Source organism: Drosophila rhopaloa, unplaced genomic scaffold, assembly GCF_018152115.1.
Source record: "Drosophila rhopaloa isolate 14029-0021.01 unplaced genomic scaffold, ASM1815211v1 contig_115, whole genome shotgun sequence".
Taxonomy (NCBI): Eukaryota; Metazoa; Arthropoda; class Insecta; order Diptera; family Drosophilidae; genus Drosophila; species Drosophila rhopaloa.
Window position 1 is genome coordinate 2987437 of NW_025334990.1, and position 24536 is coordinate 3011972.

The 24536-nt window shown below is 38.7% G+C and overlaps 1 long non-coding RNA gene across 1 annotated transcript; it reads right to left on the reverse strand.

The window, feature by feature from the left end:
* Positions 1-768: 768 nt before the first annotated feature.
* LOC123038139 lies at positions 769-3400 on the reverse strand. Its single transcript, XR_006417789.1, has 3 exons — positions 2937-3400; positions 1485-1551; positions 769-1405 (listed from the first exon to the last, which is right to left on the reverse strand). It is a non-coding gene; the product is annotated as an uncharacterized LOC123038139 (long non-coding RNA).
* Positions 3401-24536: the final 21136 nt, after the last annotated feature.

Below are 24536 nucleotides of genomic sequence, written 5' to 3' on the forward strand. Positions count from 1 at the left end.
ACAATTAAAACTTATTAGTTCTACCAATATGGATCATGGCTATTTTTGCAGTTCGTAGCCGAAAATGTTTAAAAAATTTAAAAAGTGCTGGCATGCCGTCTGCTACCCTTTTATTTCCTACCAACGCGATTTAAGAGAGCCCCTAAAAAAACAAGCGATGCGAGTGGGACTGCACAAGTTGACTCCCTGCAATTCTGCTGCAACTGCTACTGCCACTGCTGATTTCCACTGTTGCTATATCTGCTACATCTGCTCTATCTGCCATATAGCTGCTGCTGCGTCAGCTGCAACTGATGACATTGTCAGCCATCAAGGCGGCTCTCCAGCAACTAACGGGCCTGACAGTTACTCAGCGTCAGAGATCGGAATCCTTCTGCTCCTACACTGCTTAAAACACAAATGAATTTAAAATGTATATAGTGAAATGTAATATTTCTTATCTATCTTAACCTTTGCTTTTCACCTTCACAAGCCTTCTCAATGAATATTTTAAAACAAATTTGTTTTCTTCGGAGAAAAAATCAATATCAAATTTGAAATAATTGTTTAAATGTAAACACAATTTCAATAATTGTCAAAATAATATAAAAAGAGCATGAATAACATTTCAAAATACATTTTAAGTACAAAATACTCAACAAAAATAATATCATCCCAAGGATATCATTGTGGACTTATTTAAGCAAAAGTTGGTGAATGATTTTACATTTTCCAATGGGCATTTGTTAAGAAAATATTTGTATTTTATTTTAAGCCAACAGATATATATTTAACAATTTATTTTTTTATTTCAGTGAGTCTTAGGAGTACGGGATGTTAGTGGATGCCTCGGGCAAATTAAAACTTGGGCCACACACTTGACACGTGCTTAGTTGGTGCTGCACTCGCCGCTGCACTTCCGCTTCCCATCCTCCCATCCGCCCCCTTTTCCACGCCCCTGTTACCCCTTTTTTTTGGCTTTGCATGTTTGCGGCTTCTGCGGGCTGAGTTTGTTCTGGCCAGCTGCTTTTTTCTCTGGTTTTGCGAGGTTTGCCTTCTTTTTTCGCCGGTTTTAGCTGGGATAATTTATGAGATCGCTTCACAAGCTTCAACTGGCGTGCTGATGCATAAACTTGTTGCACACATTGCGGCGCCTCAGGTGAGGGGTCAATTTCGCTGTGGGGCTGATTTTTGTTTATGTGAATTTTAAATTTATGTGGCAACTATAACTTATTTATCAAGTTAAGTGGATGGAATTAACGGTAATTAGTTTTGTTGGAAAAATCGAAATTTTGAATTTGGAACTGAGAAATAAGACAAATAACATAAAATAAACTAATTAAACAGCTGAATTGTTCGCATTAATCATTGATGAAAACAGATTTATTCCGATTGGTTAATTTACTAATCCAGGGAAATGGAAAATCTAAAATGATTAAGAATTAAGGCAAATATTAGTATAGCTTTAAATTAATTGTTTATTAATACAATAGCAATAATATTACCCTCAATTAAATGTTGAAATTGGCATTGAAATGGCGCTATTCCATAAAATAGTTCTTAAGGGAAAATCTGCAATAATAAAATATAGATAAATAAGTTATTTATGAGTATTATAAAACTATATATGTCTCATTTGATTTTCTTCCTACAAATTTGGTTAACTTTACAATATTCTACGATTTGCAGTTTCCTTTTGTGTTTGCAGAAATTAATTATTTTTGTTTTGCAGGCCAAAAGCAAAGATGAAACTTGCAACTGTTGCACAAAATGGCTGCTGCAGCTGCAACTAAATATTGTTATTATTTTAAATGGCATTTTTTGTAACTTACGAACATATGTTTGCTAGCTAAAAATTGAATCAAATAGTAATTTATGGCCTGGTAAATTTCTGCCAACTATGCAAAATTTTCAAATGTTTTTAAGGACCTTTTTGGTGGGCCTACACACATGACATTGCATAATTTTAGTCATAATTTTTTTTAAACAAACTAGAGGAAGTTTCGGGAGGTTGGCGGTGGGTGGGTGCACGTGGTTTTGGATGTGCTGTAGTATAAACAATCCACTCAACCCATTTTGGTTGCGTTTTCTGCTCTTTTTTGAGACCAACATGTTAGGCATAAATGTTTTTTTTTCGCGACCATTCAAAAAGGAAGAGGGGATGGTTGTCAACAAAAATATCACTTGTTTGCATGAAAAATCTCTGCCCGCGGGTTTCAAGAGGGGGTGTGTCAGTGATACAACGCAACAAAGCCTGGTAAAAAAAGAATAACAACGTAAACCAGCAAACGCCAGCGGAATTGAGCAATTTTTATGAATAGCAATAGTCACAGAAAATAGAGGCTCACTGGATCCCTGTTTCATGGGGAATGAGACCTAGTTCATCTGTCTTCTTTGAAGTGGGTGGTAGAAAACAAAAAAAGTTGGATGGGGGCTGGGTGCTTGACAGTTTGACGCCCCGTAATTCATGCCATGATGAACGTCGACTGTAAAAAACCTTTTTTTTGCCCGCCACTCGCATGACATCTCACTTGACTTATGGAACAGCTGTTAGAGATTAGCATTTAACATGGGCTCCGCCGGCCGTTTAAACCCTTCATCGGGCCTTAAATGAGTTAAAATGGGAAACATTAAAAAAATAAACACATTTGTCGCTAATTCGATTTGTCTGTCGCAACTGCAATGGCGGTTGCCGATCGGAAAAGTTGCCAAGCGGGTTGGGGGTCATAATTTATTACCTCCAGTTGGGCCAACTTAATTATATACGTTTAATACAATTTACAGGAAGCGAAAAATCGAAGCAAAGGGCAGAGGGAATGATGTGAGAGACGAGGCAAATTAAAAATAAAAATTGAAAACACCAAAAGTAAATGCAGCCGCAGCAGATGGCGCTTTGCAAAATTTGTTCGCCATTCATGAAAGTTAATAATTGAGTTGGCTGAGCTATGTAATTATACCTGGACTTAATGGAACTTTTTCGATTATTTTTTTGCACCCTAAGGATCCATACTGTGACGTCAGATAACCATTATGCATTTCTATCCCAGTAGATACGCTCGAGGACTAGCATTGGATCCTCTAAAACATTCACAAGATAGATATCTTGATCATTATTATTTGCAATTTCATTGGATCCAACTGTTCGGGATGCATTGTCTGTCGCAAGAATATTATCGTCTGTTAGATCGATAACTGCTATCGGAGTCCTTGAATCATGTACAAAGATGGGATCATCATTATCCATATTATTATCATTTTCTTTTTCTTTAGCTATTTCCATCAGAGTTTCCTTTGGCTTGCGTTTATACTTCCTTTTGGTAGGGGTGTGGGATGCCACTTCCCGGTTACGCAAGGTCTTGAATATGGGCTCCATTTATATGTAAAATATATATGTTAGAGGTATTTTAAATATTACCTTTGGGGAAATGTTTATGTTTATGTTGGCAGAAAAGGGGTTACTGTTTCGATTCGGGAAAGCTACAGTTCCGATTAAGCTCTATGGATCTCTGGCTGAGTATCGCTCATTCCAGTTGTCTCTTTCCCACTATCGCTTTTCCATTACCATTTCCAATTTGGTGTGCGACTGCAACTGCCCGTTCAACACTAATTTAATTAATTGAATTCATTTTGGCGCCGCTGTCGTCTGTGTGTGTAACGGCAAATTAACGGTGGTGCCGTGCTAGTGTGAGTCTCTCTCTCTCTCTCTCTCTGCGAGTGCATGTGTGTTGAGCGTGGTAGAGTGCATTTTCGGTTTCGGTTTTTGAGGTTTCAACGGTTTAAGCCCTCTGCCTTTTCCTGAATATCATACCCGGTACTGGTAGACTGCAGGGGTATACTAAGTTTACTTTAATAAATGTAAACAAAAAAGAAAAACATAGTCAATAATAATTATAATACAGCAGAATAAAAGTATAGGTATTCATTTAATAATAAATATAATAAAACCATAAACCCTATCGTTTCTAAGACGACGAGTCTCAAATTGGAATGTTTGACTTTGTTAGTTAAAAAAGTTTGTGTTTCGTTTAAGCGGGTGTTCAAAGTTTACTTGTTTCAGTACTTGTCCACTTAACTGCTCAATTTCAGGTTCACTCACTTACTTGCTTACTCACATATTCATTTTCTTACTCACTCACACATTCATTTTCTTACTCACTCACTGGTTCACTTAGTTCTTCACTCACTTGTTCACTAATTTCATCACTCACTTGTTCACATCTTCAGTTTATCACTTGTTTTGTATATGCTACATATTTAAATGAAACAATAACTGATGGTTATCCAGCAGTCGCGACAAAATTCAAAAATTGCTGTCTGGATTTCTTACCCAGGGCTGCAGGACAATTATCACAGGCACGAGATTTTTGAGGACATCAACTTTGAGTGAACCCTCAAGTCGCAAGTCTCGATGTCTAATCGACTCTAATTCGATTTTTGCTGGCCCAATCAATTACGTTAGCGATTTAATGTTTCAATTGAGTCGCAATTACGTCCACCTCCGGACCTAGCCCTGAAAATAATTGCAATCAATGGCCGGCAGCCAGACGACGCTGGGAAAATGCCTTTGTGGCATTTCAAATTAGCGCATCGCTTGCAACCGATTCCACCGATTCTACGGCATCCCGCGCTGCTGCGTGGTAATTCAAATTCAAATTCAGATTCAGATTCTGTTGCAGAAATATGCCAAATGGTCGGAACAAATCTGCAGTTAGCCCGGCGCCATTTACAAACTGCTCGCTATCAGCCCGCAATTATGCGAGTGAGGGCGTGTCATTGTGCGCGTAATTGTGCGCTCTTTCAACTGGAAAATGTTTCGGCTAGCATAAACAAAAGGCCTCCTGGCCGTAGTTTTCGGGGCTCGAGTTTTAATTATCATATAACCGCACTTCACCATCGCTCGGTGGCGCACAGGCATATATGTATGTGCAATGTCAACTTGATTATAAATTCAATGGAGAAACAGGCTTTGTTTTAGACACTGAATAGATGACGGGATGCAGCCCCAACTGAAATGCGTTGGTTCTGAAATGCGGAAATGCTGTCAATTAGCACGAGATGTGCTTGGAAACGAGTGTATTTCTTGCGAGAACCTGTGTCTGAGCACCCGGAAGTCCGACTACGAAATCGATCCTGCAGCTTCTCAATCTAAGATTGACGGTTTCCGTGGTTACCTGGCTGTCAAAACGGGTGTCTATTCATTTGTGTTTGTCCTCAATGCTATTGAAATCAGAGGTAATATGGCTTAGAGGTAAGAAACTTCTCACATTCTCACATATAAATCAATATTGGCTATCGTTAAATTACTAAAGTTTTAATGATAACTGGCCTTGATTGTTAAAATTGTTGCCAAATAAAAACTGATGAATGGGATTGGCTACCCTTTCAAATAATTTTACTTACTAGTTTCCCATCTCATTTTATTTGGTCTCTAGTGTATTAAAATAATTGGTAATATGTCGTTGAGGTAATCTCTTGAAATCAACTTTTTACATTCGCATGTGTAATAAATAATGATTTGTCATCGGTAAATTAGAAAAGTTTTAATGAGTACTCATCTCTATTGCTATTTTTCGGCTTGCTTAAACTTTGCGATTTTAATTTGTTATGATTTTAAGAAGCAAACTGAAACCTTAAGTTCCTCTTTTATCAATGCCCCATTAACACAGGATATAATAATTTTGTGTCAAATATGGTTATTTACCTTTAAGACCTTTGAGATTCTGTGTGCCGACTAAAGTCTTGGCCCAGACGAGCTCAACTCAATTTGCGCCAACTGTTTTAATGCTTAATGCTATTCCTACACTTTCGGGCCACCTCTCGAACCCCCCTCCCCCCACCTTTTTGATTCGACTAATGAGCTTTGGGTACCTTTTGGCTTTTGTCATTGCCCTTTGACATGTGCTCTGCGGGTCCCAAGCGTGTCTTTTGTAAGCATGATTTTGCATTTGGCCTGAGACCCAGGCTCAGTTGGAATTTGCAATGAGAGTGACTCTTGGCCTGGGGAATGGGAATGTGTTGGGTGGCTGGGAAGCCTTAACCAACTGCTTGGCATGTGAACATTGTAGCCCTACTGCTGCAATTTATGAAGTTCAGCTGTAATGCGCTTTTAACCTGCAGCAGGAGCATCCAGAGAGCAGCGTTTGTGGCATTGCAACTACAACTGCAACGACTCGAATGCCGCTTATTATTATGCGGAGCACGTGGCCGAAAACTAAACACACGACCACCACGAATCACCAGACGGTGTGCACTGCGCGGAAATCGACTTTCGAATGTTTTGCTGGAATTGTTTTCCTTCATCGTTAAGCTCAAAAGATATTCTTTTTAAATTACAAAATTATTGGGTAATAATCGCTTTAAAATTGTATTTAGAAACATAAAAGCTCCAAATATAGTCCATTGATTCTGTGAATTCCATATTCGCACAAATACATATTTTGTTCATTTTATTTTACTTGAAAATTCTTTAGTGCCAATTTCCAATTTGGAAATGAAAACATGCTTTTAATCTTTGAATTATTATAAATTTTATATTAAATAATTTTCTTAGATAAGCATACCCCCAGGATTCCAGATATATCCATTTAAGTAAATAATGTTATAACATAATAATGATGTTTCGAAAGATTAAAAAGCTTCGTTTATCTTATTATACCTCGAATGTTTTACAAGTACTTGTTTTAATATTAAGTGCCTAAAATTAATAGACTTTTTTAATTTTCGCTCGCCCTTTTCTAGGTTATTATAATTTAAACGCTATTGGTACTTCTCGCTTTGACTATTATTGGCGTTTTATCCGCTTCTAGCTCTGATGCTCCTCAAATTGAATTCTTATTGCCCTATTTAATCATGATTTTTGCAAGTGCAGTCGGCAGCATAAATTCCTCACTCACACACTCGTACATCCAGCTCACACATCCCATTCACACAAATAAGTCTGGGCAAACATAAAATGTAACATGCGAGCGCCGCATGTGCCATGCACAATAAATACGCGATACCTCGGGAGGCGGCTGCGGCAAGGGGGCGTGGCACGAGGTGGTTACTGTCAAATGGCATGGTCAAGTAGTTTGGCTAAAAACTGCAAACTGCAGGGGAAAAAGGGGGAGGGGTCGAAGGGGAAAGTGACTACCAGATCATGTTTCTTGGCACGCACACAGATGCACATTAATATCAAACATGGCTAATGGCAATGAAAAGGGTGGTTTTTGGGTGGAGGAAAGGGGGGAGGGTGTGTGTGAAAAGAGGTCCTTGAGAAGGGCTCCCTTAGTGTGAGAGGTCAAACTTTGACAAGGCCCAAAGCCACTAAAGTCATTGGCACAATTAAAACTAAACAACAAAAATGACCAGGCCCACTGAGGCGTGAAAGTGTTCTACCCTCCCCCGATTTTCAACCACTTTCCACTGCTTTTCCTGGCTCTTGAAAGTATGCACAAATATTTTGACAAAGCAAATATTTATCAACTTTTGTGCTCTCCTGGCCTTTGGACCTCTGCATCCAAGGCAAAGTGATATGCTCCGACAGTATGGACATCATATGGGGTGTTTGCCAGTGCTGGCCAGAAAATTCAAAGTCAGAGTTGTTTGCTCAGTTATATATGGACTATATGAGCGGATAGTTCTCGGACAGCCTTTGGATCTGAGTGGTGTGTAGGTGAAGGGAAGTCTCTTTTTCGGGCACTATATTGTACATATATTAAACCATAGTTGACGTTGATAGTTGCTCAAATGTGTGTTTAGCTGGTGTAGGGCTGGCATTTTTGAAAGCTCGAATACAAATATATCATTGGCAATTGGCTTTCTACCTTATGAAAGTCAAGAGCTATTGAAAAGAAAAATTGGAAGATTTGCTTTCAATATTTGTAATTATAGTTCGACAGAGAATGCTGCATAAGCTATATACATATTTGTATTTTAATATAAAAATCTCTAAAGTGATATGAAGGCACTTTTATTAATTTTTGTTAAGTTTTTAAAATAAAGTATTCGCTTTTTGAAAATAGATAATTAAAAAAAAAATTTTATTGATTGCTTTATAATTGAATTGCTATTGTAATAACTATAAACAATTATTTATAAATTGTGTTGGTCAACCCTGAAAATACAAAAAAAATAAAAGATTTTAAAAACTTTGCTATTCTGTTTCCCTTCCCTTAAAATTCCCAAGAATTCATCTCATCCATCTTTCTATTTTAAAGACATATCTCTAAGTAAACGCCTTAATTTGCAACATACTTCATATTTCCTGCTCTGTGCCTGCAACCAGCAATTTACCCGCTGCTGTTGTTGTTGTTGCTGTCGCAGCATCCTTAGAAGCTCAGAAGTGCAATGGGTGTTGCAAAAGGACACCGAGGCTGGGGTGTGGGAAGTGTCTGGACGAGTGTGTGAAAACCCAATAACCCAAAGCTCAAGGTGGCAATGATGCAGCGGGGCCAGAAAGTCATAGTATATGTCTCTTTCTCCGGCTTTTGTGTGCTTTTGTTGCCCCGACTGATTGCCCTTGTTGCTTGTTGTTGTTGACTTATTATATTTTAAGAGAGAACAAAAGCTGAACACTGCCTGCTGTTCTTCTGTTTGTTGCCGTTTCGGTGTTTTCATTGTTCAAAAACGGCAAGGGGTCAAAGGTGAGCGGTGTGGACAGAGTTGCAGTAAGCAATTCACTCTTGATGTGTTCCGCCCACTATTTGCTTTCCCTGATGTAGTGGTTGTTTCTCTTCTAGCCCCTTTTAGTGTCCAAGATAGCATGAGTCCAAAGTCAGTTAGAGTGTTTTAATTGTGTTTTATTTGATGCTATATGTTATTTCTCTTTAAAAGATGATTTACAAATATTCGATGAAAATACCTCAAATAATTTTTTTATGGAATTAAATATTTTTTAGTAAGTGTTTTTAAACACCATATTAAAATAAATGTAATAATGACAAAAAGAAATTAACTTAAAGAAAAATCATTGTTTTGGATATAATATTATTTTTTAATTTAATTAACCGTATTCTAAACTTGCCACTTCAATGATAAGCTAACATCTGAAATTATTGTAAACAATAAATATAATTTTTTTATTTTTATGAATTCTGTTTATTTTATTTACCACTCTGTAACGTACGTTACTCAATTTCTTACATTTAAAATGAAAACTAAGTTAAATATCAAAGAAGAGATATTTTCTAGTCGGACTGTTCTATATTCTTGATCATTCCCCAATGCGTATATAGTATTAAAAATTGCAGTTTTTTCTGGAAGTGTTTTGAGTTTTTCTTTCCCTTTTAGTAAAGGGTATTCCAACACCGCCTACATCCATAAATCCTGTTTCGAGGTCACACATGCCACACAGGTAGTCTGCTGTTGGCAGGTTGCAGCTTGCAGTTGAATAAATTTGTACAATGTCACGGCAATTATGTAAAACAGCGCCATTAGTGCTAAGATTTTCACCTCGAGCGGACCTGACTCACTGCCTGAGTGACTGAGTGACTGACTGGCTGAATGGCTGACTGACTGAATGACTGAATGAGTGAGTGTGCGACTGACAGACATTTGCTCGAATTTATGAGGCATGCGGCAAGGACAATGCAACCTGCAGCACGAGCGTGTGTTTGTGTATGTTGATGATGTTGCCACAGCCGCTGAGGCTGGATGCAACGGTGAATTATTTATGCCAACTTGACATTTACTTGGCCACCAGGCCCTCTAAGCCCTGAGATTTGAGCCTTGTCCTTTGCCTTGCATATTTGCTCAGCCTAAACATTTTTAGAGCATACTTTCCTGCGCATTTCGTATTAATTGCTCTGAACAGATTTCGCTGCAAAAAAACGAATAGACATACCTTTAAAGTTTCTCATTTTAAAGCATTTTTTTAATATATTGCTTTATTTTTATTACTTTAAGTTAAATTACCCAATTATTTTTCATGTTAGGTCCGATATCCTTTATAGCAAAACCGAATATCAGTATTAAATATTTCTAATTCTATTTATTTTAATTTTAATATATTGGAATATTAAATTTAAGTTTGAAAACTTAGGATTGAGAAGTGAGAATGAAGATTTTTTTACGAAGTTGTTTTTGGGCGAATTATCTTTAAGCGATTCGGTTTATAATTGGTGGTTAAGATATTATTAAAGGTTTCTTAAGTATAAATTCCGAATTATTATTGTTTGATTTGTTTATGAAAGTTCTACTGTATATAAATATCTACTTTAGGCGGCTTTTATATTCCCATCTATTTTGGATTTTCATCAGTGGCCTAAGACGAAGATGAGAGGAGGTCTTCTCGGCCGCAATGCTTAAACACATTTTAAATATTCATAATTCAATTTTGACTTGGTTTTCCGCTCAACTTTTTGTGGCCAGTCAACATGATGTTGTTGTTGTATATAAATATATATATATATATATTTGTAGTTGTAACTTATTTGCTACCACCGTGGCTGTTGCAACTTGTTTGCTCTGGCTTGGCCGCTGAGTATCTTATTTTCTTTTTGGTACGTTATTAATGAGCAAAGTAGAAATGCAGGCCACAGAAACAGATAGGGGTTGGTGGAAAGGGGTTTTGTAATGCGATGGCTCGGAGGGGTGTAGAGGGGTTTCCCCTCACAGCCTCGCAGACACTGCATCTGAGCTACTGCGGAAAATTGCTTTAGATTTGCGGATGCAGTACTCGAAATATTGTGTAGTAGGTTTCTTGCTTGTGGTTATTGTATGCCAATGGTTTTATATTTAAATTTTGTTAAATTATTTTGAAATTCTGAAAAGAGAAACAGGGTACAATTGGATTAATAGTAAAATTGTGTTGATTAATTAGTATAATTAAACATTTAATATACAGCTCAGTTTAATTAAAAAAGTGGAATGAGCTTAGATTAATTATTAATTTTATTTATTGCTGATTAATTTCCCAATTAGTACTTAAATTATTATATTTATTTTATTTTTGGATATTTAAAAATAAGTGGACAGTTACAACTAATAATATAATAATTATATTTTTTAATTTAGTGCAATTTAATTACAAAAGTACAGAATATGTTAGGTTTTGCCGCCGTTTTGTAATCGATAACGCCTAAGGTAAATTGGGAGATTAATTCCAAATTAAGGACCATCAATGAAATAAAAGCTACTGATCCTAATTTCAGCCCTTATTTTGATCCAGGTCGATTTAATAATTCCACCGGCAAACAGGAATATCGCTCGATTTAGCAGGTGCTTGAGGACTTCACCTTGCCCAGCCTGTAGGGCATTGGTTTACTCGCTAACGCTTTTTTACTACCAAAGCCACGGCCAGGGGCAGTCGACTGGCAACAACAAAACAAAGCAGAGTAATAATTTCCGAAGTTTCTGACGTTGCCCCCACCTCACACCCTCCCACTCTCTTCTGACCAAGTCTAGATGCACTTAAATATGTATATAGAATATTTTTAATATGGCCGCGCGGCCATTACTTTGTAGCTATGAAAAAAATTGAAAAACTCAAAGGAAAGTAGGGGGGCAAAATTAAATAATACTTTACTTCGAATGGGGGATGGGGTTAAAGAGTGGTTGGCTCAGCAGGGGGGGATGAGTAAATTCAAAACTCATGATTTTGTCGTTTGACTTGGCAGTGGGTGGGGCATATCATATTTATCTGCTAGCTGAACAGAAGCTAGCATAAGCCTTTGCCCCCACCTGGCAGCCAGTCAGCAATAATAAGGATAATGCATGGCTCAGATTCCTTTACAGTAGCTCAAAGCTGCTCAAAGGGGAGGTGGGCCGGTGGACCGGGAAAGCATCTAAATAAATAGCTCAGCAAACTGAAGTTTGTCTCGAGTTGTGAGTTGGGCGGACATCTCTGCTATGCCAGATCTGCGAAAGCCCTGCGAATACCTGCGCTGCGGCTTCAGCTCCTCGAGCTTCTCCCGGGGATTTATGTTGTGAAAAGTGAAACATAAGCACGCCGGATTGCAGCGACTTTGGCAAGTCAGACATCACACACGAAATAAAAAGCGCCCCGCACAAATATATGGAACTCGCACATAGAACGACACGTGCCATATCACAAGGAAGTGGCATTTGGACCAGTCCCAGTCCCAGTATTTGGCCAACTCCCCTCCGATGTGCGGATGAAATGAGTTCAGCGAGAAATGTTTATATCCGTTGCAATTGCCGGCTGGGAGCGCACACTCTCGGATCATAAATCGCTAAAAACTCGGCTGATGCTGCTGGCAAATATTGCGGAAAAATGAGCGGAAGAGGTACCGCTGGCTGGCAGCCGGGAAATCGACAATAAGCACAGGAAATAAGCGAGTACAGCTGTATAACACTTCACATTTAAGCTATTCCAAGGAAGGTATACACTCTTTTCAAACTGATCATAGATACAACCCATGCATCTGATAGGTTACTAAAGATATTTGTAGCGGCAAATGGGTTATGTATACATTTTTTAGCAGGAAATTCATTTAAATTAGGTGAAATTATTTTTTTATCTGTTTGATATGAAAATAATATTATCGGTGTAAATAATTTATTCTTAGATGGATGTGAAATTTAAAAGATATACTTTTATTGTACGGACACCAAATATAAATAGGAAATTTAAAATTTTCTTAAATAAATATGAACAGGATTAGCTAGCTTTAAATCTGATTTTGTTGGAAATGGAATAGTTAAATAATTAGGTAAATGTTTTTAGCTCATCATGCATATGCCAAATGAATACCAAAAAAATAGCAATTTTAAACCCATGTCAACTTCATCACTTTGATCGTTGATCCAAAAAATTACTTGTTATCCGTTGGCTAAATTCCTTTACGCCCACTTAACTCCAACTAAGCGGTAATACACATTATTTACCTTCCCCCATTACCAGAAAAATGTAAAAACATTTCTAATTGACTTCAAAATTAGTTTTTTGCCTTGTTGCACAACAACAAAAAAGCCGCCCAAGAAAAGATAGATGAAAATTAGGGAAACCAGGGGAAAAACTATTGTTGGCCAACAGCCTTTGAAAAGGTAACCGGGAAAATATTTAGCCGGGCGAAAATTCTGCACACTCAACTGAACAACAAATAGTCGAGCAAAGCTCAGCAAACAAATAAACAACTAAATAAACATTTAAACTTTTTCTCCATTTGCGAAAAACTGGGCAGCGAGGGGCAGATGAGTGCAACCAAGTGGAAAATGCGTGCGTCCTGTCCTGTGGAAACTTTCGTGTGTTCTGTGAGCGAAAATCAAATGCACATAATTATGAACTTGAGGTGTGAAATGTAGCCCATCCCCCTCCCTTTTCGCCTCCCCCTGTGGTTCCTTTGAGTTCCACGTCGGATTTAATTGGAATTGTTTTTCAAAAAAATGTGATTTGGGCTCCCTAGCTGCATTTTGTAATTAAAGTGCCAAACTAATTTTTGATTTTGTTTGGATTTAATTCCAATTATCTTTCGCTTATTGTTGGCAAACAAAAGTTATTGCTAAGCGAGCTATTGGCTAAACTTAATTTTTATTATTAAAACTATGTTTTGGTTTAGATTTACTAACAATTTTTGGAGTTGTTCTTACCACAAAGTTATTTGAAAGTTAGTTTCTAAACCTTATTTAACAAAATTTAATTAATTATGACTTAAAATTGAATTAAAACTTTAGAAAGTTCTGTCGTTAATTAAATGTTCTAATAAATGGTTCGAATTTCTTTAACTTAGTACTGTATCGCAGTCACGCATCTAACACCTTTAATATCAATTTCTCATTTATGAGGAACATTTTCATTTGTACCTTCAGCGTGCAAAAGCGATAAAAGTTACCACTTGCCCCCAAAACCTCATTTTTAGCCCCCATTTGTGGGTGAATTGCTGGATGGTGCCGGTGAAATCCTTAGCCCATTTTCGTTAATTTTGGCCAGCACATTTTTTAATTTCACAGCATTTTCGGGGTGCTCCCGACTCTTGACTCGCACAGCTCGTAGCTCCCTATCTTCCCCCTTCCTTCCTTCGAGTTGGCTTTTCCTAGATCTTTCCCCCTCCCCCCCTGGCCATTACCGATTGGGTGCTGGATGCTGGACAACTCTAAACACGGCAATGGTCCAAAGCGGAGAGTCGGAGCCGGAGTCGTGGCAACAAGAAATGCGGTTACAGTGTCCAAAGGCCGTCCTGGAATGCCATAAATTACGTTGTCGGCAGAGCGGCAAGGCGAGCGGTATGGGCCATCGGTGGGGGGCAGTCGGGGCAGGGGGCGTGGCAGTCTGGGACCCATTTCAGATCCTTTAGGTCCAGTGCAATGTGCACCAGGGAGGAGGTCTGTTACAGGGGACTGCACACTGCGTTACGTTTTTGGCTCTAAATTAAATTTTTGCCAACGCCGAAAGAAGCTGCAAATTTTTGTGCTGCGCACTGCACTGATGCGGCATCGGAAGCGGAGAGCCATTAGTCCTGCCGAGTCCTGCGTCCACCGTAGTCCTCCGTCTTCCCGCTCCTTCCTGGATTTGCTTTGTGGCCACCGCCTCATTATGGGCGTGTGTGCGTGCGCATCTGTGTGTGTGTGTGTGTGTGTGCGAGTGCAATTAGCAGCGCTTGTTAGCGGCGAAAAGGCAAATGGCCACGAGCCAAACTGATATGAGCTATCATAGAAATCATTGAAATTTACTTAATACCCATCCATCCTGGTCGTATTTTCTTCTATTGAAATGGGAATTTTCTTGAGTGCACGGAGAAAAAATCTTAATAAAAAGTATATATATAAATAATTACAAATTTGAAATACTTATTTGTCTGTGATATTGGACAATATTATATATATATGTATATATAGATCGTTTTTAAAGTAAATTTTGTTGATAATCTAGAAAAATCGTAAAGTTTTTACAAAATTCATTCCCACTTTTTGTTGTGTAACAAAAAACAATGGCGAGGAGGCTGAGGCTTTAGGACAGTCTGACACGACCATCAACTGTTTGGACATGACAAGTTGGTGTGATATTTGCGACAACCTGTAGACCTCCTTTGTCTGAACTGACATCCCCTCCCCTCGCCCCTTTGGTGTCCTGACAAAAAGCCGCACGTTATCCCTGCTAAGTGCAAAAGTGGATTGCAGTTGGGATGCGCTCCTGCAGCGCCTGGTGCAGAAAAAATACTGCGACTGGGATAAAAAAGACTAGTGATGTACCCAGTAAAAAAAACAGTGCACAACAAACGGGCAGGTTATAAAATTCGTTAGCTTAAAAATCTGTTAAACATTTTTTCGACGTCTCAGAGTTTATGTCAATTAAAGTCAGCGAGCTATATTTAATTAATAAGAATGGAAAGCGTTAAAATTCAAATATAATGGTTTTCTGTTACCATTTTGTTGGCACGTATGAGCTTCTGGCTACTTGAGGTTATAAATAGAGTTTGGGCTAAAACAGCGGGCCTCTAGAAAATTGTGTCGAACTTTCTTTGATTTTCTTCAGGCTTATGTTTTTAAGTGAAGGAACACTGTGAAATAAAACTGCTATAAGCTATTTTTTTTATAGATAATAAAATTTGCCATTAATATCGTGTTCTGTATTAATCAAAGTTAATTTTTTTTCAACTGATCCTTACCATGGTTATTAACTAAGTGTGAAAGACGAATGTGTCCTAATATATTGGATTTCATAAACAGAATTAGTAAAATTTTACCTTTTTTTTTAATTTTGAATTCTTGAATAAGCTGCAAAATAAAAATAAAAGCCGAACAAAATTAGAAGAACACTTTCAAATTCAACAAATGTAAAATTCAAAGCTTCTAAAGTAAGAACATATTTAACAATGAATGTAATTGTATTTTAATATTTCATTTTATCTATTATTTAGCTATATGGCTACTGTAGACTGTAACAGAAATATTAATTAAAATAAGTGAAAATCTTAAACAAAGTCTTCTTCTTTCAACAAAAGTTGCAGATCGGAAACCGGTTAAAATTGGACATACCCCAAAGCCAGCTTATCGTTACCCACTATCCAGCACTTGCAAATGAACTTTGGCCTCCCATGAAAGGTGGCAGACCTTGTCCCATTGTTGGCTCTCCTGTGGGGAGAACATTATTAAATAGTTCAGCAGCAGCAACAAACAAGTCTCGCCTGACAAGGCCATAAAAAAGCCGAGAATAGCGTACCGAAAAAAATGAGAGAAAGAAACTGGCAAAGTGCAGCTTAGACCACGATGAAGATGGAGGACTTGACTGACTGAGTTATGATAGCCATAATGCTGCCCCCAAAGCGAGAATGTCAGCATGGCCAAAAGGTTTGTATATTTTTCTCACTCTCCATTTGCCTTATTCCCATTATTTGCAGGTAGAGTTATCACACTGCAGATCCTAGGGTCCTTTGGCCATCCTTAATTAGGGGAATTTCGCGATGATTCGCTTCGGGGGAAATAGGCTCAGCAGGCTCACGTAACCAGGCAACAAAGTATGCATTACAACCCCCCTTCGACCACCCGCTTTGAACACAATGGAATTGAATTTAGTCTAAGGTACCCGTCACGTACTTTCTCCTGGATATGGTCGCCAAAAACTTTATTTTTTTCACAAATTATTTTCCTTTTTTCTCGTTCTTGAGGAAAACTTTGCTCGGCTGCCGAGAAAGTTTACTGCATAATAAAGAATAGAATAAAAGGAGGCAAAAAATAAGTAGGAGCAGCAGAACAAACAGAAAACCCCAAACAAAACACAAAAGCAAGCGAAATGATGGCCCCAACTTCAAATCAAAATTCTGTGTATGATACATGTTGGGGTTGGGGATAACCTGAAAACTTTAAGGCATCTTTTCAGCATCTAATTGGCTGCAATTGGCAAGTCATTGCGTATGCGTAATGTGCGACAAATCAAGCATACGCCATGCAAGCCAAGCGACCGAATGTTTTTCGTAGCCATTGATTTCTCTGTTGCTTTTGGACTCATTTTAATAGGGTACGATGGCAGGGGATAGAACAAACAACGACAAGCCACAGCATCCGTTGAATTTGAAAAAATTGTGGAAGGGAAAATGAGAAAAAAACCCGACGAAATAAAAGAATTGCATAAATTTTTCACTTATTTGGGCATTGGCATTGAATTTTCATGTTCACACATATTTATCATTCATCTGTATATGCGCATTTGTGTATATTACTCACATAACAAACGATTCTGTTATGGGTTTTGCAATTTTTTTCACCCCTTCCTCCCCAAAAATGAATGAGTTTTAATTTAAGCATAATTGCTTTCTGCGGGTTTTTTATATGCTCCCTTGTCTCTGATGCCGTTGACTTCACAACCCGGGTAGCTCCACCCGCTGCCAAAAACATGGATGTTGGTAAAAAATTCGTCAAATGCGTTGAACAACATTTTTTTTTTGCGTCGCAAAAAGTAAACAAATGATGGAAACAATAATAAATACATTTAAGAATTTAAGGGTGTGGTTTGCCCGTGTAAATACTGCAATAGCGACCCTCGCGAACTGGAGAATTTTCCTTGCAACGCGTGCATGATTAACAACTGCTTGCGGCTGCACCTCCTTGGCCAAGGGAATGAAAATCAATATGAAGAATAATTACAGGACAATCTCGGCCGGCTCAGCAGGCTTTAACTTCTGAAATTGCTGCAAATCGAAATAAATCCAGGACCGGAACAAAAGTCAACCTAGAAGCAGACGGAAGACATTTGTCAGGCAGCGACCGCAGACAGCGCAATTCCCAGTGCACTCGACGGTCTTAGCCGGGTGTGAAACTGAAACCGAGGGCTTGGCCATAACCAAAACAATCATCATTTGGACACTTTTAATACTTTGCCAGCTATGCCCGCCATGGGGCCAAAGAACGATCCGAACTCCAGAGAACTGGAACTGGAACTTCAGTTTTGGAGAACTTGAAGCTGGCACAAGTGATAGCCACGCTGGCACTGTCACAGCTTAATTTCGAGCTGTTGTTGGCCAACTTTGCAGCTGCTGAAAATATCTCGCGGGATTGAAATTTATGCTCTCAAGAAGTTTTCAAATAAAAAAGGGAAACGCAAGCCCCAATTCGCACTCAAACCGAACCGAGCTCAACAGTGCGTGCTGATTAGTTTTTGTGGCTGATATGTGTCGCTTTTGGCTTATATGATAAAAAGTTGGTTTGGCTGCTAATGAAGCAATGGAATAACAGATGTCGAGGGACTTTAAATGGCAATTGCACAATTAGAGACACTTTCACACTAATAATACTACCACTAAGTGTAAATAGTATAGGCCACTTATGACTTTCATTTTTATGCCAGAGACTTACATTTTAGGAAGAATGTGCAATAATATGTTTTAATCAAGGTATCACATCGGTTTCATAACATTATTTTTAAATATGCAGTATAACTGATCAGGACAGTTTGATGGTGAAGAAAATCAATTAAGAGGGAAATGTAACCAACATATGTTTTTACTGGTGAAAGTAGAATAAATGTTTAGATAATTGCTAGTTTCAGCTATTTTAATCGAGGACAATTACATTACAACTTATATTATACAAATTAAAAAATTAATTTTTAATTAATTAATTAATTTTTAACTTAAATTTTAATTTTTAATAAAAGTAGACAAAAACAAGAAAGGAAAGCTAACTTCGGGCGGAGCCGAAGTTGATATACCCCTGCAGAATACTCTGTAAATTATGTTCTCCAAAATTATTCATATGATGCATTCTTAATACTTATAAAAATCCCAACTTCCTAACTTAACAAACACCAAAGTTATGGCATTTCCGATCAATCAGTTATATGGCAGCTATAGGATATAGTCGGCCGATCTTTAAATTTGGTAGGTCGGATTGATTGGCCAAATATAAATCTCACAGAAAATCCCAGCTTCCTAACTTTACAAACACCAAAGTTATGGCATTTTCGATCAATCAGTTATATGGCACCTATAGGATATAGTTTAAAAATATACTTTTTACAAAATTTCAAAATTTCTAATATTGTTCGAAAATATACAAGTAGCTGAACGGGCAGAAGGTAGTGTTAATAATTCATTCCATTATTTTGTATTTTGAAATTTGTATATAAGAGTTATATGTACATTTTTATTTGCAACTTAAAAAATAAGAGGTTTAAGTCAATTACAATTATAGTTACATTTTTATTTTTTTAATTTAACAATTATTTTTAATTTTGGAAATAAATACGAGCGTGATGCTGTCAATGTTTAATACATTACTTTAATGTTTATTACCCACTTATTATTTTTTGGTGGCCCACATGTTGCTTCCTAACCGCATGGCAACATGGTTTTCACCAGCAACATGTTGCTGGCCGCCAGCCAAGTGCGGCAACAACATTACTGCGACTGCGGCAACAGCTGCAACAAACATCCAACCGCAATTTGTAAATGTTGTGACAGTTAATTTTGACAAATTTGTCTGAAGTTTATCACTTATTGATGGCAACAACGATAACAACGGCAACTATTTATGGGTTGCAAATCGAATTTTTGGGATGCATAACTAATTAGAGGTTGCTGGCTAAATTAGTTTCGACTCCATTCGGTCTGTTAATTGTAAATGGCTGAAATGGCCACAAAAATTTAATTTTTATTTCCAACTCGTCAGTTGCTGCTGTTTTTGCCGTTAATGCATCTGCAACTGAATTTGGTTTTGGTTTATTCGCTGCTCTATTTGAGGTTTTATTTGCTGCCAGAGATACCATAAAGCCGGATTTTATTGGGCTCTCGCATGTGTTTGTTTCGGGTTAGCTGGCGAGATTAAAAACTTTTCCCATTACGTAAAAATTAACAACTTTTTGTAATAGCCACTGCCATTTTGTTTTGTTTGCTGTCGGCCACTTCTTGACCGTTGCCATAGAGAAGTGCAAAAATTGTTGCACTGGCCATAGTGGCTGCCACTAAATTTTCTAAAATAAAGCAGTTGCCCACTGGACGGCTGGCTGCCCTTGGCTTCGTTGCCGAAGGGGCATGGAATGGGCATGTGGCAGTTGCAACCGTTCGGCTCCATTTAACCAACAAGCATTGTTGATTGCCAATGCCTTTAAGGCCAATAAATGCTTAATTCAAAAGCTGAGTTCATCCTTTCCTTTTTTGTTTATAAAAGGTGTGATTTCGGGAATTTAAGCAGAAAAAATAACAAAATAAAAAACAAAGCAACAGTCCGTTAAAAAAAAAAAATGAACAAGACCGAATAAATAAATAATTCATAAAAGTACATTTCTTTATAACCAGTGACTTTTTACGATTTAATGACGGCCAATAAATTCAAAATTGCCGTAAGCCGTTTTCGAATAATTATATTTCAGTAAATGTAAACCAGGATTAATACATTTAATTGCCGACATTTCTATCTTATTCTACATGTGAGATTAAAACAAAAGTTAATTTTGGTCAGTAACAAACTACTGTTTAATGCAATTAAAATCAATACTCCTTTCCGAATAATTATATTTCGGTAACTCGAAACCAAGACTGTTGTGTGCAATAACTAATTGGAGTCAGCTATTGCCTCATTTAACTAATAGCGACCCCCTTTCGCAAATCCGTTTAGATTTCCGAAGATGGTAATAGACAGGTAGTCAGGCGGTCTTTACATTGCCAATAAAGCCTTTGGAGTTTTGAAATGAGTGATACAAAATACGAGGAGTAGGAGATTTCCATCGAGTTGTGTAATTTCATGATGCATACGCACAGGCGTCAGTCAATTTCACTTATGGCATGCGAACAACACCGGTTCCCCTTCTCAGCCATCAAATGTGCGCTCTAAGCCAAATGCCAGAATGGTAAACAATGTGCAAATGCCTTTGCTGCTGGCCTGTGAGTAAAATTAAAACAATAAACGATTCAAGTGGGCTTGGGTTGTTGGGTGGGTTTGGCTGGTTGGTTGGTTGAATGCAAGCCGAGCCAGCTTGGCAATCTCCGTCTGGGCCGTAAAAGTTTTTGAATACCTCAATTGTAGCCGCAACAATAGATGGGGGAAAGGGGGTGTCGGGTTTATTTCGGTGTTGAAGAGGGGTGGCAGCTTGCTGGCTGGTCAACTAACATTTTACCTTTTAGGCAGCTCTCATGCATGAAATTGAAAGAGTAGCAATTGATTGAAAATTTGCCGTGAACGGGGGTTGCAGAATATACAAAAACAAGGCCACACAGACAAAATAAGGATAATGGCTGTTGTACGAAAATTGCGGTTCACTTGATATTTTTGACGTAATTTGAATTTTTTGCAAAAGCAACAAAAAAAAAAACAGAATGAAATTGAAACGAGAAAAAATGGAAATTTCATTGAAGCAACAACGAAAGAAGACCAAACCGGGATAAATTGATAACGCAGCATTATTACGCATATGCCAGGGATATTTAGTATCAGCGGGGTGCGGAGGAGGCGTGGCTGGAAAGAGACGGATAGAGGAAATAAGCAATGCAGAGGTTCAACCCACTTGGAGTCAACTAATCCAGCTGGCAAACATTACGAAAATGTGGCAAAGAGCGCAGCGCATTTTTGGCGCATTTCACTTTTCAGGATTATTTAGAATTTATGCATAAACAAGCAAAAGGACGTTACCCAAAGTCATTTGTTTAAGTCAGCCATGTGAGCGGAAGCCGGGGCAGAAGGGTTGAGGATGGGGCAAAGCCAAGCCATTTATAGCCATCTCGTCTGCTGTCTCTCGGCTGTCAGGCTGCCTTTGTTCTGCCTTCATTTTTATTGCCACTAGCAAAACAATTTCACATTTGCCACTTACCCGGCGGAGAGTCAACTTGCAAATTGCCGAAACGCCCAGCGAACTTTTCCCCCATTTCCACACATTTCCCTCCGCTCTTTGGCTCCAAATTGGGCAAAAGGCCTACAAAATGTTGCACGTTCTCGTGCATAAGAGAACAGGCAACTTGAGACAATCCAAAGTCAAGAATGCAACGCCAGTCCGAGGCCAACACTTGGCTTCGTCCTTGCCTTTTTGTCCGGAATTGGTCATTAGCATTGGGATCGGTTTGGTATTGGTGGCCCTTGCATTCTCACCTGGTCTCTGCTCAAGTGGCCACCGGAAGGTCACAGACAGAGTCACGTAGGGATGTTTATTAAATAATTTATTGGTCGCTTTCACCCGGATTTGTGTGACATCAAAAATAGGGAGATTTGTTGCCACGGAAGGGTGAAGGTTACCCCAAGAAAAAATTGCTTAAAAGGTGTTCGTTTGATTTAAACTTTAGTGTTGTTGAAAGAAAAAAACAACAATTTTGATTTAAAAACGATTTTTGCTTTTAAAATGTATTTTACAATTTATTTGTTTATTTAAAAACTTATTTATGAAAGTCTAATAATAAAATATTTAATAAAATGATCTTATAAAGTAGCATGTACTCAAAATATATTATTTAGGAATAAAATAATATTTTATAATACTAAATAACTTTAATTCTGTACACCAAGATTTAAAATATTTAAGTAATTAAATTAAATGCTGTCTAACAGCCTGTTCCACTTGAGGGAAAAGTTTATTTTTAAATGATGTAAAATTGTTTATGATGACGAATTTACACAGAAGAGAATTTATTTCCTTTTAAATTTTCAAGCATGCTCTTTAAAAATGAATCTTCGATGATTTTGATCTCTGAGCCTAACAATTATTCAATCGATTTTGAATTAAAGTTCTTTACATGTTTTGACTAAAGTTACCAAAGATGTTTGTTGTATTTGTGTGCCCAAGAATTGTCCCTTTGAGAAGGATCAATCCTGTTCGCATTACTTCACCGAGATGCATAATCAATTTGAAGACTCATTTCCATCAGGGCATATGAAAGGCGGGCCCAGTGAACCACGCCCCCTACAAGCTGCACTAATTGCCGGACCCAGAAAGTTGGCTTCGAGAGGGGCTCAGAATCGGTTGGTACAAGACAGCAGGTTGGTTTGCCATTGTCATACATGGCGTATACGTCATATGGCAATTTTGTACTACGACCGAAACTATGAGTGCAATTGAAGTTACTTCTCGAGGATTGCAGCACTTGAATTGTCCTTTGGCTGTTGACAAGCCAGCTGCCAGTCCGTTAGCCAGAGCGAGAGGGGGGAATGACCAAGAGGAAGCGAGACGGGGCGAGAGCTCTCTGTGACAGAAAGTTGCTGCAATTTTCGACTTGACTTGACGGGGAATCGGGGAGTCAAGCTCTGGCTCTCAAGACTTCCCGAGTCCGCTCGCCGACAAGTTATTTTATTGATAAACTTTTTGTCGAGTGAGTAAGGAGCAAGTCAGCGATGGGGGAGAAGGGTGGGAGGGGGGGGGGCGGAATCGCTGATTCGCCCCGTTTCGCCGACTCTTTTGACGTTTCTGCTTTCTGCTGCTGCCACTACGGCTTCTACTGTCTTCACATTGTTTGGCTTAAATGGCATTAAATCCTTTTAATGCTGGGCTGCCAGAGGGGCCCGGAAGCGGGCACTTTGGGGAAATCAATTGTGCTGATTGTCCTGCAATTGAGCTGCCTCAACCCCCTCTCCCCTCCCCGTTACCACTGTCCTTCATCTCACTTTTGTTTCGCCTTCTCGCCCCGATTTTTCTCGACTTTTCTCCGGCTGAGTATTTATTTTTTTGCGCTCGACACTCGGGGACATTATCCGTTCAGGCCAGCTGAAGGCAAATTGAAAGATTTCTATGGCAAAACTGTTGCACGAACACAGGGTCGGAGTCGGAATGCCTGAACATCTTCATTGCCATTTGATGGCCTGCGACTCGCAGAATCCTCGATTCCACCTGCAATGTGTGCGTGTTGGAATGCCCGGCCCAGTCTTTATTGCCACTTTCGAGTTGCATGAAATTAAACCCCTTTTACGAGTAGGAATGCAACCGTCTTTCCTTCTGCAATCTTAAATCTTTAAGCGGCATCTCGGTGGGTGCGAGTGGTGGATTTTGTAGCCTTTTAATTATGGAAATGTGCGGCCGAACTGAAAGAGCATCGAGTGTTATTAATTACAAACAAAGCGAGAGCCTTGTCAAGGACTCGGCGCTAAGCCAAACCACTCAGCCGCACAGTTGCCCATTAGGCACCGCATCCAAGCGTCGTTTTTATGCGAAAAGGCTAAAAGGCGACTGCAACAAAAGGCCGCAGCCGAAATGCTGCAAATCTTTTAGTGAAAAATCTGGAAAAGCGTGCGGTCACGTGGCCGTCGTACCGCTACCCCCCTTACCCCCTTTCCCCCACCCGAAAACACCCTCCCCTGCCGATAAGAAAACGCTTAGAAAAGCGTGACCGCAGCAGCAGGCTCCACCTGAATAGCCACCTGCTCCATGGTCCAATTCAGGTGAACGCAGTACAACCACAGCCGCAAGATAAACTCCACAAAAGACTGGCGCCGGAGGAAAGCCAAACGGAAAAGCCAAGGAAAATGCAACTTTAGCGAATTTTGCGCTCTGTGCTAAGTTTTTAGTTTGTGTTTCTTTTTTAAGATTTTTCTTTGCTCCTTAAACCGTTTCGCGCTGAATAAATCATCGTTTTTTTTCGGCATGCCAGTCTTTTTTCCTTTTGTCCGACTTTGTTTTTCCTGCTGCTGGTAGTCATAAAACAATTGACGTTAAATGTAGCTAAATGAAAGCTCTGCCAGAAGGAGCAGCTGAGGGGGAGTTTTGTCCATAA